Here is a 17,754-nt window from a genome sequence, read left to right as displayed (position 1 = left end):
TAGCACTAAACTGCCACATGGTGCATTACAAGCTAGATGTTCCTTTAATTCTTAAGTCCTTTCAAATCTCTTTTCTTGTTGTTAGATTCCACTGTTTCTGTACCACAGAGCTGCAGAATCTAGCATGTGTGGAAATGCATAGTGTGTTATAATTCCCTACCTCTTTACAAGGTGTGAAAAGCCAAGCAAGTTTATATTGCAGTGTGGTCTGTTCCTGATGTCCAGCTGGCTTCCTTTTATAGCTGCTTTGGGGTTTGTCCCATTTATTCACTCCCATAATGTTTTACTTCCTTATTTTCTTCATTGTCATATGGGTTTTTGTTAGCAACATCTAGCATTGCATCACACACCCCTCTGCCTCCATTCTCCCTCTCCATTGCTAGTCCAAGAATCATTGTTCTCTTTTTGGTGATGTTGCCTAGGTCACAAATTGCATCATTTATTAACATTTTTGCATAGCTCACTGTTTTCCTATAGCCTCTACATTATGTGTGTGTACATCAATGTAGCTGTCACCAAGCACTTATATTTCCGTTTTAAAATTAGCATTTTGACTCTTCAGAGTTTCTTTAAGCCATAAAAAGGAGCAGAGAGCTGGCTGTGCAGAGTAACATATTCAGACATGTCCCCAGGCTTGCAGAAAACCCAGATGACACAGACCTGAGAGGTATGTCTGTGTTAGGAACATGTTTACATACTGGGGGCCTGGCAGCAGTGGAGGCAAACACCAGCCATCAGTGTGCCCTGTGTTGCTTGGCTTCATATAATGTATATTGTTGTGAGAATGTATATTTTGGGAATAAGAAAAGCAATTATATTTTCTTTTACACTCTATGTTGGAGCCTATACTGAGACCTCTGTGCCAAGTGCCTCCTCTGGTTTTGCACTTATCTTGAAGCTCTTCTGAACTGTCAGTTGTGAACACAGGGAGGTTAGCACCCTCTTTGCTTAAGACCATTTAATCTTAGCACTAACCTTCCATTGAAGAAAGCACCCGTGAGCCCTGCCACTGCAGGTTCATTTCTGTGGCACTCCTGCATCCCTTGGCTGCTGTGCCATCTCTGCTCACCTGCAGTGGGTACCAGAGCAGTTGCATAGGGGCCTTCCTCTTGGCTTTTCTAGCCACACATTTCTAACATGATCCTTTTAAGCACTGACTTCCCTGCTGCCCTTCTCAGTAGTTTTCACTTGAAAATACTGACTCAGAAAATTCCCTGGTATTCTTGAGCTGATCCACCCTCCATATGTTTATTGTATTAATCCCAAACTCCCAGAAGGTAACATCACATCCCATTCTCTTTCTTACAGACTGCAGGTTTTGGCTCTTCACCATGAAATAGCAGTCATGGTCACTCAGGTCATCTCTGTGTCTCCAGCCTTTGGCTCATGTTTGCTTCTTGACTGTGAGTTAGCAGAGTTTTGGGTTCCTTGTGTCCCTTCCATGCACTGCTCTCTGCAGGAGCTGTGGCTCAGTCAGTCTGAGCAGTCTCTAAGCCCACAAAGTAAATTCTCCACAAACATATGCCCTGGGACCATAAATCCCTTTCTGCAAGAGATACCTTTGCTTCGCTACTCTTCTCTTCTTGCATTTTAGCAGCCTGCTGAGACCCAGAGCCAGGTGTGTGAGCATGGAACAGGCAGCCCTAGGGGCTGAAAAAGGAGATGGTAAAAGTTTGCAAGGCTCACTCAGGGTGAGGGATGGTGGAAGGGCAAGGCCATTTGTCTCTGTACATTTGCACCTACATTTGCAGTTGAGACCTTCCCTTATCCACATGAACACGTGAAGAAGGCACCACTGGCTGCAGCCACTTGCACCTGCTGTCACCTGCTGTCGCCTGCTGTCACCTGCTGTCACCTGCCATCACGGGAGGGCAGTTTCCCAGCAGTGCTTCAGAAGAGAGAAGTGTATAGTGAGAAACAGAGGGAGAACTTTGTGATCACTCTGGGAGGTGGAAAAAGGGACAGACACTGAGAGGAGATGAATTATAGGGTAAATCTGATGCTGGGAGATGGAACCCTGCTGTGCTGACAGAGCAGAGGGTAAGTGGCAATGTGTCACTAGTGAAGGCTGCAGAGTGACCTTAATGATGTGGAAACCTTGATATACCGTGCCTACAGCAGCATGGTAGCTCTCTGATATTCCTTAGCTCATGAGGATCCTGCGAGCCACCACTACTGCTTTGAGGACTATATTTGCTTTTGTTGGTGTGACAGCTCTCCTTTCTTTCCCATCTCCTTTGAGGGAGGATTTCCTACAGTTTTCTTTGCAAGCTCTCTGCATCTACTCCAAGAGAATTATCAGCTTCAGGCAAGGGCTGACAGGACCTGAGCCCACACTGGTAGTACCAAACAAAAACTAATACGTAGTTACCCTTGAATGATTAGTTTTCATACCTGCATTCATGGTTTTTCCCTGCACGTGCTTCTCTGCCCACTTCTTTACTGACTGTTGGCAATTTGCATTTGAAGTAGCTGGCTTGAGTATCAGTAGAGGTTTTGTGACATTTTGGGGTGCCAAAATGGGACCTGTTCACCTCCTCAAACATGCATCTGCCTCTTTGCCCTCCTGTGCGAGTCTAGCAGCTGAGAAGAGAGGGATTAGTCTCTCTAGACGGGGCTTTCAGAAACAGACTTTAATTAAAGGTGCAGGATGGAGCTCAGTGATCACCTCTGATTACTGGTGCAAATGCTTTAAGAAGAGAAATTAGAGCAATGGCGTATTAAGAGGTGGATTCTCAGGTATTTATCTCAAGCAGTTCAGTCTTTTTAAAGTGATTTGGCCAGATTCTGCCTCCTGGTGCCTGTGTGCAAACCTAAAATAACTCCAGTACACCAAAGGTGTTCCAGCGCAGAGCAGTTACTTTGCTGCTTTGGGTAGAGACTGTTTTGAGCTCAGTGCTGCTGGGTGTGTAACTCTGTGCTTGGAAAGAGGAGAGGGAACCACCCAGTTTATTTCAGAGTGGTGAGTGATAATAGAGAAATAGTCTGTTTCATGCTCATATGACCTTGTTGTTGCCACATTATTTCTTTTGACATTTCTCAGCTTCTGCTGATGTCTTGGGATGTTAGTTTGGTATTTTCTAGGACAGTATAATTATTCAAATCCCATGCCTTGCACAGCAGTGCACAGCATGCATCAAGTGAGCTCAGTACTTTAAAGTAATTACAGAAATATCATTACTTGATTGGCAAATAAAAACATTTGTGAAAGAGAGGTACAAGATGCACTCAGAGACCTAAGGAGCCCCTCTGTACTTCCATGATCTCCAGGGTATCCTGTGCTTTCCAGATGACTCAGTCAGTAAAATGCAGCAGATATTAAACGATGTTAAATTTAAAAAAATTGTAATATCATATCTATTGGCCTTGTGTAGTGCCTGGGTATGAGTCATGGACTGGTACAAAAACCTCCTAAATTCTGATTATGAGCGTAAACCACTAAAGACAGAAAGGTGCATTAGGTAGGTAACATTAAAATGTTTCCTTTTTCTGGGTGCTGACTTAACTTTGACCACCTGTTCCAGCATTTCCTGACGCCTCAGGTTACTGCTGGAGAAACAACGTGCAGGAGATGTCTTGAGCCAACCAAGAAAGCGAGATGAGGGAGGTCATTTGCAGAGCTTGAGCTGTTTTAAAGAGCACAGGAGGCTGGTGTCACAGCACAGCTTCCTGTTCACAAGAGCCTCTTTCAAAGACAACTGTGAAAGGGTTTATCCACTAAACACGGAGCTGGCAGCAGTCCTGAAGCAAGAGCGTGGCGTTGGATTTCCGTAAGAGGAGACTGTGAAATGTCCTCTTTGCCAAACAGGTCTCTGAAAAGGACACAAAGACAAATTGGCAATTTTTTCAGGGCTAGAATATCTTATTTTGAGCTTGAACATTTTTTGACATTTTCATGGGTGTTTTTTTTGGTTTTTTTTTCCTTTTAATTATGCATCTATCCATCCTATAATTTTAATGAGGTTTCGTTTTCTTTTTTTGCTTCTAATTCTACATCCATCCTTAAGTAGAAGATTGTTCATTTTTTTTTAATAGAACCAAAGTAGAAGATATGTTTTTCAACTGAGGAAACACTTTTAAATTTTACTGTAATGAAGCTGGAGTTCGTGAAAGCTTGAGTCTGGCCAAACCACCTCACCCCATGGGCTTCATGCCCATGAACAGTTTTCCACCATGAAATGCACTGTTGGGGTTTGCTTCTGCATCACTGCTCAGAGAAGAATGCCCATGTGAGCTGTCCTTTTCTACCTCCATGTCCTTGTAGTGCAAATGCAGCAGTTTGTTTTTCCAGGGAAGACAGAAAGAAAAAAAAAATAGAGGAGTAAAAGCCAGCTTCTCTGGGACAATTCTCTGTTCCTCTAGGGGTGGTGGAGGAAGAGCTGCATGCTCTTCTTGTTAGCAGTCACAGGAGTCAGCCTGAGCTGGAGATCAAGAACTTCTGCAGTTTTGGAAGATTTCTGGTAGAAATGTTTCTCCACTCGATGCTTTCTGCAGACATTGCAGCCACCTGTCGTGGCACTTCCACGCGCATCTTGCTCTGAGTTTTCTGATGTGAGGAATGCCATCTGTGTGACAAATTGTGGAGCTGGGCTGCGTGACAGCTGGGCACCACCGCTGGTCACCACGCTGCCCCACCCAGCCTCCTGTGACCTGGAGTGTGCCAAAGCCATCCCTTGCCTGGCACACATTTGTGTGAATTTTGCTGTCCTTCCCACTAACATTGGCCTGTGTGGAGCTGCTGCTGCTTCCTGTGCTGCACAGGCACGCTGGCAGCACGATAAACCTCCTGATCTGGGTTACAGCTGCTTTGCCTCTCTCCCCATAACCAGCTGTCACATCCTGAGAGAAATAGTTCTTTCCATGCAAATACTGAAGCTGTACTTCCCTCTTGCATGAGCCCACCTGTGGGACACTCAAAGTGCTTCAAGCAGCCCGTGCTGTGAGGTCCTGCAGCTGAGGACCACTGTGGTAGGATTTGGCTGTCTTGGGACCCACCTCAGGGGATCAGCAGGCTTCCTGCAGGCTGGGAAGCAGGAGGGGGTTTCTGGTTGGCCCTGTGGAGAGAAGGAACAAGTCTTCCCATGTGGGATGTTTTGGGGGTTATTAATGCAGAACACGGACTGCAGGTGTGAAAACTGAGTGTTTTTTCAGTGTTTAGGAAGCTCTTTCATGACGATGCTCAGCACTGACCAAATAGAGAAATATCAGGGCTAAATATAAACAGGGCTAAAGAGGTTTTTAAAAACTCAGGAAATTTAAAAATAGCTAAAATACATTTTTCTTCTGAGAACTTTGTCATTGAGTTGAGCCATGGCAAGTGCCTAATTTTATTAGTAGAGAGAGAGAATGAATGTCCGGACTCAAAGGCATGGTCCAAAGAGCTGATGTACTGTCTGTCCAGTTGCCCTCAGAGCTCAGGTGGTGAAAAGAGGTGCTCTGGACACTGAAGTACAAATGCTTTCTACTTAATTAAACTTCTGCAATTGCCTGAGCTCTTGGGAAGTGAACCACAGTGTGAAGCATCCTGCAAGAATTCAGATAATTCATATATTCTTTGCATGGAAAAATCCTGATTTACAGACAGCTGCTTTTCACAGTGTGTACTACTAAATTTTAAAAATAAAATTAATATTTCTATTCTCTCTGTGATAACATTTATCTCATTGCATGCCTACAAATGGAGGACATGGGTTTGGTATGTTTTATAGAAAGGTGATAGAATGAACTTCTACTAATGCTTGGTGAAATTTCATCCTTGTGACTCAGTGGTTTCTCAGGAAGCTGCACATTCTTGATATTGTACCAAAGTAGTCTCAGAGCTCGGGCTGAAGGCTTCATGTGCAGCAGTCCTGTAAATGGTCAGGCTCAGTATTTCTATATTTTTCCATAAAACATAACTAAAACAATGAAAAATAATAGCTTGAAAGATATTAATAGGAATCTACTGGTACTATAATGAAGGAGATATATAAATTCTTTAGGTTTTGTAGAATATACAAGCAGCCCTGGGAAAACTCAATGTACAATGAAACATTTTTTCCTCAATGCTAGTTGGAAAATGCTGCTTCCATGGCACCATTGTGGTCATCATTTGTCCAGCTTTCACTGTGCATCTCCTCTTCTACACCTGGAAATTCTGCTTGTGTTGAAAAAGAAGGCTTTTCTACAGATTTTAAGATGTCCAGTGGTCTGGTGGGAGCATTAGTTACACTGGGATGCCTGGAAATGGTGAATTAATTCTCACCGAACTGGAAAAACTTTGTGCTGTCCATGATGCAGGTGTCCCAGGGAGTCATCCTGCCCTGCTATGTGGTGGGCACATGCCTGCTGAGTCTTGCCATGCTCTTGTAGTAAGGCTCTGTTTGCTGTCGAATACCCTGATCTCACCAAATACAAGTTGCCCAGATTGCCTGCAAATTCGGCAGAATAGGAAGGAAAGAGTCATCACCCAGAAGAGAAAGGCACAGTCATCCTGCCCTTAGCCAGAAACATGTGGCTGCTTGGCAGAGCCCAGCCTGGCACACCTCTGGTGATGCCCTGCTGGTGTTGTGCTAAGATCAAGCATGTATTGACAGCACACATTTTTTCTCTGTTTATCCATTATAACAAATTCCTTTAACGAGAATCTTTTCCTTTTGGAATTCATTGGATAGTCTCACATTAGTCCTAGAATGCAAAATTTTGCTCCAGACCTCTGTCTTACAAAGTGCTTGGCAGAAAATCTTATCTGATTCTTAAAGTGAATCATGTAGTTATGACTTCATTTCTACAGTTCAGCTGAATAGGAATCCTTAGATAGGCATTTGAGATTGCAGTATCATTTCTGGAGATCAGTGTAGTTTCTGTGTTTCACCAGTGGCTCCCAGTCACTGTCTTACCCCCTTTCATCTGTCATAACTCGACCTTCCCCTTCTCTGCATGCACCTCCCCAGATGGTGTGCAGCGATGGGAGTCGAGCTCTTCTTTGACATTCTCCACATTTTGTATGAGCAGCTGCTTTTGTCTTTGGAAAAGTTTTGGGGAGAAAAATACCCACTACAGGTTCAGTACCATAGAAACAGGAAACGTGGGCTTTGTCTCTTTTGATTCTTGTCCAGCATTCTAGTTTTAACGGCAGGGATCCAAGAATAATCTCAGTTGACCGTGCAGCCAAGCCCACCATGACCTCATTGCCAGTGGCCAGTGATGTGAAGGTGGTTAGTTAATCAAAAGGGGGTTGTTTTTGCATTGCATTTTTAGAAGATTGTGTAGGTCGCCTATCAACAGAGAGTCCGGACAAAGTACACAGCATTTTCCCTGTAAATATTCCCACTGCCTGCTGAGTCTTTCCCAAAACTGTGAAAGTTTGGTAAGGGTGGTTCTACCTGTTTATTTTGTCTTTGTCTTCATACTTCTTTAATCACACTATACGAGCAATTTCTTTTTATTTACATTTCTTATTTGCTTAAATTTAATTGCTCAAGTTTCTGATTTGCGTATTTCCTTCTTACTCTGCTTAAGTCAGCAGACTTCAGTTAACAGAAAAGACCAGCTAAACTGGTCAGCTGAAAATCTAGTAATAAGAAGGAAAATCTATTCCCTTTGAAATCAAAAATGAACAAAAATGTGATATTTTGTTGAACATTTTCATTCTTGAGATTTTTAATGGAATTAAGCTCGTTGAAAGTCTAAATTTTTCAGAATGTGGGAGATTGGTATATTTTTTGTCAGATCCCAGTTGATGGACTGTGATGGACCTCATCTCTTCTCTTGAATTTTATGTACTTCTTATTAAAAAGTCTTAAACATTAATTGGGCTTGAGAGATGAAGGGAGAAAAGGTAGAGTTATAAAGGCTCTGAAACCTTCTCTTTTGGATATGTGTACTACAGGTGAGACATCCATGCCCTGTCATTGCTCCCATCAAAAAATTTGAGATCTGAAGCAGCCTGAGAGTGTTACCTTGTTTATGTGGGTCCCTCATGTTTGACTCTGAGTCTCCTAAGTCTCCTGAAAGAACTTTTCCTGTGCCTGGTGCATGTGGAAGCTGACATGTAGCCATTATTGCTTGCTCTATCCCAGAGAGATAGCCCTCTGTTTTCACCTTGTATTACTTTGTAAACACCTTAGGATGACAGAAACCACAGAAAACCAAAAAAAAAAGGAGTGTCCATGTGCCTAAGAACCTTCTTATTTCCCCAAGCTGGGCCTCCATAGTGCACAAGCACAGTCAGCAACCTGTTGAGCTACCACAGCTGAATTTTTCAGGGGGTTTTTCTGTTTTAGAGGGCTGGGCAACTCTGCATCACCTCTTATATCAATAACTTTCAGCAGATACATAGCTGTTTTGAAAGCTTGTCTGTAAACATAACTGTTGTCTTTCTTTCATTGTTCCCTTCTTTTTTTTTCCACTCAAGATAGCAAACCTGAATCCCATCCAGCAGGAAGTGTCCCTGTGATTTCACTGGGGGTCATAGCAAAGAGCAGAGCATATCTCCAGGGAAAAGCAACATAGGAATATGGAGACATTTAGAGAAATAAACCTGATGGATTTCATTTTGCTGGTGCTGTTTTGAAAGGATACTTTGAGGTTACTAATATCCAGTATGGGTGCAAACAGTGAGGCAGAGAAGCAATTTCCTTAGCACCGTTCCCAGTTTTGACACTCCCAGGCCCCCACCCCAATTCATCCCACCTCACCCTTGCCATCCTCAAAACAGTTTTCATCCATTCCTGCTTTGAAACTGCGAAGAAAGAGATTTGAATAGAGCTCTGGCTTGCTTGGGGAAGTTCTTGCAGACACCGTGAGTAAAAATGTTTGCAGGGGGTGTGCAGCTGTGAGGAGAATAGGGGCTTTTATGGCGACCCATGGGTTGTCCCCCCAGCAGCACAGCCAGGCACCCCACACAGGGGCTGTCCCTTTTGAAGTGGAGTAAATGACGTAAAAGCATCTCAGGGTAAACACACTGCTCTTATGTCCTCTGTACAAAATGCATCATTAACTTGAAGACCATGGCCCAATGGAGATTTAACGCTGGAGCATCCCGTGACTGCGGTTGTTTGTCCAGTGCTTTCATGGATTTTCGACCCCTGTGTACCACTGGGTACAGCTGGGGAGGTGGTGGCCTAGGAAAAGTCCTGGGACAGCAGAGCTCCCTGTGCCTGGGCTTCATCCACCTCAATGCTGGCTGGCATCTCTGCCTGCCCAGCAGTGCCCCAGCAAGCCCCTGCTGCCACCACCGCTGCACACTGCGCGATGGGGCTGCAAGCCGTGCGAGTCTGCTGGGAAACTGTCTTTGGCTAACAACATTTAGCTCTGCATTTAATTAGAATTAAAATGTGAATGATATTAAACCCCTCTTCCTTTAAAATTCAGAGAAAACTATTGCAGTAATTAGGCAATAGTTTTGATTATATATGAAACAAGATCAAGCTTTATGGGAGATGCTGGAGGCTCCAGCAAGTCAGTCTATGAATTTATCTGGTGTAGCGATCTGGAGCGGGGTTTTTCAGCTGAGCAGGTCAGATGAGTGCTGTAAGATGCGCAGTTTCCATGGACATTAGCATTAAATGGAAATCCTTGTCTTCAGTGGGACTCTGGAAACTCCACTGTGGCTGGCAGCTGGCTGTGGAGAAGCAGCGGGGTGGGCTCCCGGGCTGTGCACCCCACCAGGGGCTGGCATGGCTGGGAGCAGGGCAGGGCTCCTGGGCTGTGCACCCCACCAGGGCTGGCATGGCTGGGAGCAGGGCAGGGCTCCTGGGCTGTGCACCCCACCAGGGCTGTCATGGCTGGGAGCAGGGCAGGGCTCCTGGGCTGTGCACCCCACCAGGGCTGGCATGGCCTGGAGCTGGGCAGGATGCACAGGTGGGGAGCCAGCCCTGCTGCCAAGCACAGCTGGGCAGGGGAGTCTGGCCAGTCCTTGCTAACAAGGAAAACCAGCTGAGGTACAGGGAGGTGTGCAGAGCCCAGAAGGAAATTTGCTTTGCATTTTAGTTAGAAGGAAAATCTGTTTAGTTGAATAGTCTGTAAAGAGCTGGTCGTTAGCATGCTCATGCTATCTTCCCACATATCATACTTCCCTCCAAGTGTCCCAAATCCCTTCTACTTGTGCTTTCTGCTCAGGACAGGGATTTGTTTCCTTGTTCAACCTGTTGCTCCTGCATGCCTGTCAGCATCCCCTGTCTGCATCTCACCCCTACAGAAGCTGTAGCCCATGAGCACCAGGTACCTGAAGAGCAAGAAGTGATTCTGTGGGAGGGTGTTCAAGGAAATGAGGTGTATCTTCAGCCTCGCTGCAGTTAGAAGTCAAGAAGGGTTATTCTTGTCAGCAGATCCAACTTGCTTTACCTCCTACCCTCCGGAAATGTTCCCCCAGACTAGTGTTATCAACCCAATTAGCATTTCAAAATTCTCAGCTCGCAGGTGTTGGTTTCAGAACAGCAATCTTGTACAATGTTGAGCAATCATGTTGGCATCAATTTGTTCTTAACCCCGTTCAAGCTGCAGAGTCAAATATGCTCTTTTTCTTTTCAGTATTGTGTACAAAGTAAATAATCCTGAACAGCACAGGCTACATTAAAGATAATGATGCCAAAATTGGTTTGTTTTTTTCTCTTATGCACGTCGGGAATTCACAGTTGCTTTATGCACAATTTAACCTCCCACAATTTGGGTATTTTTAGCTGTTTGATTTAGCTGGTACAGCTATGGCTGCTGCCAAGGGAACTGTGGGGTGAGAACCCCAAATGCCATTGCCCACTCTCCCCAGGTGTCCCAGATATTCATGTTCTTTGCAAAAAGAAGTACATTAAGGCTTGAAGAAGAGGTGGCTTTGCCTGGAAGTGTTGTTGGGATCTGTTGCTTGCAATGACCCTGACATCATTTCACAAGTGGGGATGTGGCTGATGCTGCCATGGGCAGTGCAGTGGCAGGGCACAGCCTGGCATAGCCATGACCCAGGTGCATACCCCGTGGCCTGGGTGGCCTGGGACAGACCCCTGGAATGCTCTCAGTTGCTGCAGTGGCAGCAGGAAGGTGCTGGAGGTAATGTGGATAATGCTGGCTTAAGGAGAGCTGGTCACTGGCACATCACACCCTGGCACTCTTCCAGTGTGGACTATTGCTTGTCTTCCATCAGTCTGCCAGTGTTGCTGTAGTTAATCCCAGACACCTTCTTTTCCCATAAAGACATGTCTCACCCAGGACTTTCCCCTTTCTTGCAGCTCAGTCAGGACCTGCCAAGGTACTTGGATACACCATGTAGCTCAGCTGCCTCCTGTTTCAGCTTGCCCTGAAATCTAAAATACCCCTGTGTCACATCTTTGTCTTCCCTCTTCTTGTGAGTGCTCCAAACCTTCTTTCCTCCAAATGATGCTGGGCAACACTGGCCAATGTTTGCAGAGCAGAGCATCTGCTGAAGGGTGGCTGCAGCTGCTCATCCTTCCTGAGAAGAGATGAGAGATGTTGAGGTACAGATTCAGACACCTGATTTTAGGAAAACCCTTTCCACCTTTACCACTCAGGAGGAGCTGTCCATGGGGGATGTTTTGAGGGTCCACATGCTTGCCCTGCTCATCCCTCATGTTTTACTTTCTGCTCTTGCTGTTTTGATTTTTCAACCCTGCACCATTTCCTGGGCAGACTGTTCTTGTCTGGGGCTGCAGGGGTGGGAGTGAGGCTCTGTGTGAGTGCACTGGCAATGACTCTGGGAATTAGGCTCTAGGCCAAATTTTGGCAGGGAGTGAAGCCCTCTGAAGTCCACGGGTATCTTCCTGTTGGTGTAATGGGCTTGGGAGCAGACCTGGACTTTGACATTCTTCACAGCAGCAGTTCCATCATGAACCTTTGGCATTGTGTGAATAATAGATAGTTATTTTTATATATTGTTTCTAAAGCCCACAAGTTGTGTTGGCAGTCAGTGCTCCTAAATGCAGGGAGCTGACTGGCAGCCTGAAACAAAGGGACAAAATCAATAACATAAGCTTCATGTGGCCAAGGACAGTCTCCATGTAGTTGCACCCAACTTGCTGTATTGACAGAATTGCTCATCAGCAGTGTTCCTGTTTCCTAGGACAGGGAGCCTTTGACAGCGCCTGTCTAAGAAATAAAAGGATATTATACACAATATGTTGTGTTTTTTAGGAGTGTATTTCTCATGGATGTTACTTTTCTGTTACTGTACCATTTAAGATCACTTTTCTCTAGCAAATGAGGCCTTTGTACTTTGAGCTGTTTCAGCTACAAAACAGAGACTCTTTAGGGACACAGAGAGGATATTTGCCACTGGACATTGTGCTTGTCTTTTGGAAAGCTAAGACCAAAACCATCACCTGCTTCCTTTTCCAGGGTGCCCTGAGGGGACACTAAAACTGGGGTCATACACACTTTCTAACCTGAAACACTTCCTCAGTGAGGCTAACTGGGAAAACCCTGAGATGGGAGATCTTTAAATTCACAATTATGCCCATTTTCCTTTTCCTTTCTGGTCATGTCTTCCTGGTGTTTCAGCAAGGAATCTTGCTTAGGTTTCCACCTGCCATTTTCTGTGCAGCTTATTTTCTTTCAGGATATTTTCTTTGCATTATAAGCTCTTGAACTTTCTGTAACACAGAGGATATTTTAAGGAGTTTATCTTATGGGTGTTCATAGAGTTCTTATTTCTACTCATCGATGTGAAGCTTTGTAATGCCTACAGCAATGGTTTGGAAGGGACAATATTAGCACACTGATATTTTATGCATTTCAAATCTGCTCCCATGGTGGTGGAAGCACAGTGCAAGGAAAGGGGTCAGCCCTGCAATGGTGGCAGATTCTCTGAGGCAAACTAGAGCTCAGGGCAGGACTGTGCACTCTGTCTCACTTTTATTGACACGTGTTGAGTTGATTTTTTACTGCTGTTTGCTCAGTGGGAAATGTGGTGTGGGTGCAAGCCTGCACAGACAGGCAAGCATTGCCTGCAGTATTCATTTCTGTGACCTGGTGCTGCTAATGTGCTACCAAGCAGTGTAAGGACACTAAAAGCACAGCATCCTCATCAGTAATTCCAGGTTTAGTGCTGGGCTGGGTGTGTATTAGCTCCTGTGTGTAAAGGCATGGCTGGAAGCAATGGGGATGCAGCTTTGATCACTCCAAGGCCTGTTACCAAGCAGTGGCTGCTACCCATGGCCACAGCTGCTGCTTATGATTTGGGAAGAGCAAGAGCTGATTTGAATCTGTGGATTGCTGGGCAAGGATTTTGCAGGGCTGTTGTAAAAACTGGCATCTGCTATTTCCAGATGTGTTATAAAGCAAAATTAAATGCGTTTGGGTCGGTATATCTGTGAAAGAAAGCTCTGCTGCTAAAGTATAAAGTATGCAGCTTTCAAAATTGGTACTTAGACCTCTGTATGTAATAAGCTAAAAATAGTATTAATTATTTTATTTCTGCAAACTTAAAAAAAAAAACCAAAATAACCTTTCTGGCCAGGTGCTACCATTGCCAAATGTGCATTTCAGTTAAACTTTGCCATGTTTACATTTCTAGATGATAAAATTCTTTGGTTTATGGACTGCCAGAAAATAGAAAGCTGAGATTAAAGTATCAGATTTGATATGGTTTGTTGTAAAGGTAATAATGAAACAGTGCCTACTTAGTCAATTTTCTAGTTATTAATGTGTTTTATAGAGCATCAACCTTTCATCAGCCTTTCTTGTCTTTTCTTTGTAATGCATCAGGGTACGTGTTTGCTATTAGATCTTTTCATTAATTTGATGAAGGATTAAGATGAGTAATTCTAGTTTTAAGTCTCCTCTTTAGCAATGACAATGACAATGATTCAAAAGACAATAGTCTGCTTTGATTTCCACCTTGTAGAGAGCACTTCTGTGGAAATTATACAAAGAATAATATTGCCAGAATAAAAATTGAGTATGCAGGGACCACATTTGTAATGAACACACTTCTGGTGTAGCCACCAGGCTGTCCAGAATTCTCTTTGTTCATTCGAGGGTCTGCGAGACAGTAAGAATCTTATTTTAATCCTTCCACCTTGTTTTTTATAAACTTGGGTGCAACAGCTCTTAAAAGAACCTTTAGTGATTTCTTCGGGACATTTGTGTTGCTTTTGTTACCCCAGTGTCTCAGCATTTCATCATCTGTACCCACTATTTCCCAGCATACATGTTAAATGCTATTATCCCTATTTTATGGAAGAGAAGCTTGAGCACAAAGTGACAAAAGCCATTGGTACTGGGGTTTAGGAGCCAAGCCAACAAGGGGTTGGTCAAATCCTTTTTCTTTCTTTGGACCAAAGAAACACTGTGTTTCCCTTTCCTCAGGCTATCTGGGTGGCTTGGGCTGCTGAGATCCAGGCTGTCTGCTCAAATCACTCTTAGCAGGATGCCTGCACATCCTGTGTGCCAGCATGATCTGAGTGTTTAGGGCTCCTTCAGGAAGACTCCTGCATCCAGCAGGTTTGCTGAAGCCCCCACATGCTGGCTGTGAGAACTGGTGACAGCTAAGCCTGGGGAATGTGTGTGCACTCATCTGTTCCGAGATCTGCTCCAAAGAGTAAAGTGCAGCCAGAATTTTCCAGTGTAGCAACTTGAAGGTTGTTTCACACTCCTGACTGAAACCATCTTGCACCTGCCATAACTTCTTATAGCTGTATCATAAGAGCTTTGGAAGCTCAGATGGTTTGAGCCTTTTTAGCAGATTGGTAGCTGCATATGCTGGGCATCTCAAACACTGAAGGCCATGAAGCATGGCCACTCCACAAAATAGTACTTCCTAATGATAATTCTCTGGCATTTCTGGCAGGAAACCTTTTAAACATTCATGGAGTATTTCAATTGTAAATCTCAAAACACATATGTTACTGGGTATTTAGGGCTTAAGTCATTTCCCAAAAAAGACAAAAAAAAATTCCACTTTCTTTATTGTTCCCAACCTCAAAGCCAATGTTGTCTGTTGAAAGTAGAATAGATACTAATTTGGTCTCATAAAACCACAGATTGTTTCAACTTTCCTTGAGTTTCTGAATGAATAGCTGATCAGATCCTGTGATGCTGCTCTCAGCCTAACTGAGATATGAAAGAGGCGCTTGTCCAGCCAGTTCTATGGCTGTGCCATTCTTTTGTTGCCTATAGTACACATGCTCTGCTCCTTTTTTACTCTCTTTTTATTTTAATGCTCTGCAACAGGGTTGCACAAAGCTGAGTTGGCTTTTAAAACACAACTTCATTTTGCAGCTATATGTCTGTGCCCAGTTTTCTTTTGTGCTGCCCATGAAACAAGGAGGCTGTGTGGTATCTGACACCAGGCTTTTTTCCAGTGATTTATTAACTGTGTCAGAATAGCTGTTGTGAATGCTGGGAAGCTCTTGCATATTGTGACAGTTGATATTGATTATGACAGTTTGTAGACTCTGCTGCATTGTCAGACAGTGGATCGTATTTTGTCTTCTTACTATACATACCACGGGCTATAGATCATAGTGTTTTCTTAAAAAAAGGACCCATTGTCCAGCATTCTGGCTGGTATGAGAGAACTTCTGTAGCATATTGTGCAACAAATAGCAAAATGGTTCAGGCACCCTATGGGACAAACAGGCAAATGTCAATTGCTTTAGGAAAAAAAAAAAGCTAATAGTTTGTTCTGGCCTTTCAGGGGAATGAGCTGTGCAAGTGATAGACATGGGTAAACTAGTCTGAGGATGTCATTTATGAAAATACTGGTAATCCTCTTGACCAGAAATCCACAGACCATATAGGAGGAGGAGTTTGCAATGAGGATTTTGGCTACCAATAATTGGTAAAGGTTGCTTTGCATCTTGATGGAAGCTGTTACTGCAGATTTCTAGAATGAGTCTGAGGAAGAAAAGATAAAGATTTTTGCAAACTTGGGAGAAAATGAAAGCTGGTATGTGAGCTTCTGTGATGGGCACATAGAGTCATAGAATTGTTTATTTTGGAAAGGGCTTTTAAGGTCATTGAGCCCAACCATTCCCCCAGCCTTACCAAGCCCACCATTTGAGCATGTCCCTAAGGGCCACATCCACACACCTTCTAAACACCTCCAGGAATGGTGACTCCACCACTTCCCTGGGCTGCCTGTTCCAATGCCTGAGCACCCACTGGTGGAGAAATTCTTCCTCATACTTGATCTAAGCCTCCCCTGGAGCAACCTGGGGCCATTGCTCTTGTCTTGTCCCTTGTTACCTGGGAGAAGTCAAACAGATCCCCTGGGAGGGGACAAAAATGGTTGATCGGTTTTAGCCAGGCAGTAGTTAAAGTAGCACACAGAAGAGATTTTTCTATTTCTATAAAAGCTACTTCAGTGGGGAAGTCAACAGCTGAGCTTTTAAGACAACCTGATAGGAGGAAGGAGTCAAAAGCCATTTTGTTAATTATGCTGCTGTGATTTACTATATTGTTGCTATAAAACTGGAGGGGAAATCTTCCAAGAATACATTTGTTTTTAAAACAAAACCACACTTGAGATGGAGTGGTGACAGTGAGTAGGAAAGAAATAATTCAAATTTTTTCTGTTCTATTTCTGCATGACCATAATAGGTCATAAAGTTACACTTTTAGATAAGAAACCTTAGCAAAATGACATTTAGCAGTCCATGCTGTTAGACTTTTGATCTCACACTGATAGATTTAAACACAGCTCCTGATGCAATTTACCTTGATGTGATTCAAAATCCATTTCTGCACGTACGTTGTGGTTCATTGAAGTCAGGCTTAATGGCAGGTTACTTGTGTATTATTATCACTGGGATACTTCAGACCAAGACTGTGACACTGAGCTGTGGCCTAAGGAAGCTGGGCTCAGTTCTTAACCCCACTCTGGGGCTCATATTGGCCACTCAAACCCGTTCATCTCTCTCAGGAGATGAACTCCTGCCCATTTAAGATTGTTTGCTTACACTATGGCATCTTTCAGAAGGAACATTTCCTACTGGAAGCCACACTTGATCTCATCTGGGATTTCTAGATGCTGCTCTAATGCTAACCATATTTTCTGTAATGCAATCTGTATTTTAATGAGTCCTTAATGTTAGCAAGGAGACACATTTAAAGTAAGTGATTTGATTTCAGTGATGATGCAACTTCCCATTCCACACATGCATTGAAGTTAGATTATATTTAGCACTCACTGTGTCATAATTATTTTCCATAATGTCAGAATAATCTAGAATTTGTACATTCACAGCACTGCTGTAAGCTTCAGGGTGTGCTGAAATTTTACCGTGGCAACTCTCAGTCCAGTGTTATGTATTAGTGCTATATTTTTATAATTATGAGTTTTATTGCAGAACAGGCACAGCAGTATCAGAAATGCCTTAAAGGAAGGATAAAATGGAAGAGTTTTTAAATGTCTGCTTTTCACTACAGGCATATTTTATTAAATTTTTTTTCTAATATTCATAAAATATTTTTAAGAAGTTACACGTGAGAAATGAAGAAGTTCTGGCACTCAAATGTGAAGACTTGTTTCCTTAAATGACTTATCAGAAGCTCTGGTCACAATTCTCTGTCTGTGCAGAGTTCTGGCTCCTTAAGCCTGGGACCATGCCTGAAGAAGATAATTTTGGTATTGTGCTGTGAAAAGCAGCAGCTTCCCAGCACCAGTTGTAGACTAGAGGTCACTGTCATGAGAGTCACCTTCCTGTCGGTTTCCCTTGGCCATCATAAGGGCCCAGACTGTTTCCACACTAACCCTTGCTAGTTATTTGCCTGGCATTTTCTCCTGGTGTTCTTGCCTCTTAGAGTTGTCTTGGGTCCTTTGAG

At 43.7% G+C, this 17,754-nt stretch overlaps 1 protein-coding gene across 1 annotated transcript in view; it reads left to right on the top strand.

Annotated features, from left to right (window-relative positions):
* The window catches only part of CELSR1 (cadherin EGF LAG seven-pass G-type receptor 1), a 164,047-nt gene that overhangs the window by 49,679 nt on the left and 96,614 nt on the right, over positions 1 to 17,754 (top strand). The window lies entirely within an intron of this gene.

Source organism: Fringilla coelebs, assembly GCF_963513975.1.
Source record: "Fringilla coelebs genome assembly, chromosome: 5".
NCBI lineage: Eukaryota > Metazoa > Chordata > Aves > Passeriformes > Fringillidae > Fringilla > Fringilla coelebs.
This window is presented reverse-complemented; position numbering and strand designations above follow the sequence as displayed.